The sequence below is a fragment of the Centropristis striata genome, chromosome 4 (genome assembly GCF_030273125.1).
Source record: "Centropristis striata isolate RG_2023a ecotype Rhode Island chromosome 4, C.striata_1.0, whole genome shotgun sequence".
NCBI classification, from domain to species: Eukaryota; Metazoa; Chordata; class Actinopteri; order Perciformes; family Serranidae; genus Centropristis; species Centropristis striata.
Genome location: NC_081520.1, coordinates 23601135 through 23602071, shown reverse-complemented (window position 1 = coordinate 23602071; position 937 = coordinate 23601135). Strand labels below are relative to the sequence as shown.

Sequence of the window (937 nt, the reverse complement as noted above, 5' to 3'; positions counted from 1 at the left end):
CATGTAGACGGAAGATGGATGACTTCTCTCTCTGGAGGAGGAGGTTGAAGGTGGAGAAGACTGGAAACGTTGCTTGATAGAAGAGCAGGTACACCTCTGTAATTGGGTCAGAGAATGCCTCCATAAGCCTCATGAACCTTGGCTGTTTATCATCTGTGAAAAAGAGAGAAAAAATGGTTGTGCATACTACATTTACTTTTCAGTCTGTTCTAATAACCATGCATTTGGATCATTAAAATGTGATGCTTACTTAATGACTTCAATTAGCTGGCCAGTGGCTCATACTGCTGCAGGATAACATTTCTCCAGGCTCAACCATCGAACGGAAACGTGCATGAGCATTTCCATATACTCACTTCCATGGAGCTCACAGAATTCTATGACAAGAATGGAACAATTTAATGCCAATTTGATCTCTTCTGGATTTAATTTGTACTACATTGGGACTTCACATACATACCTGTCAGGTAACCTTAACGATTGGTGCTTCCTTTAAACCAATATCCGACATCCACAGCGAGATCCTCTGGATCAAATCCACACACCTGCAATACATGATTACTTATAGTCACAAGACATTGTTGTCATTGGTTCATGACACCGCACAGCATAACAACCTGTTGGACATTATACATAACAGATACGGTAGGTCTTAAGCACACATGATTCAACTAACCTCCAAAAAGGCCTGACCAGCCTGTTTGGCAGTGTTGTGGATGATGTGACAAGGACACCCATGGATGTAGATGCTGGTATTTTCTTGATGAATTCTGGATGCGATGGAGTTCCTTGCTCCTGTATTGACAGGAGGTGCTAGCTCCTAGCTGCCCGGCGTGTCTGCTCCGCCTTCCGCCATGTTTGCCAATAGAGAGAGCGAGCGAGAGCACAAAGGAGAGAGAGCGCGAAAGAGAGAGAGAGCGCGAAAGAGAGAGAGCCA

The 937-nt window shown here is 44.3% G+C and overlaps 1 long non-coding RNA gene across 1 annotated transcript; it reads right to left on the bottom strand.

Moving 5' to 3' along the window:
- LOC131969683 (uncharacterized) lies at nucleotides 1-512 on the bottom strand. Its single transcript, XR_009394143.1, has 3 exons — nucleotides 461-512; nucleotides 251-377; nucleotides 1-153 (listed from the first exon to the last, which is right to left on the bottom strand). It is a non-coding gene; the product is annotated as an uncharacterized LOC131969683 (long non-coding RNA).
- Between the last annotated feature and the right edge of the window lie 425 nt (nucleotides 513-937).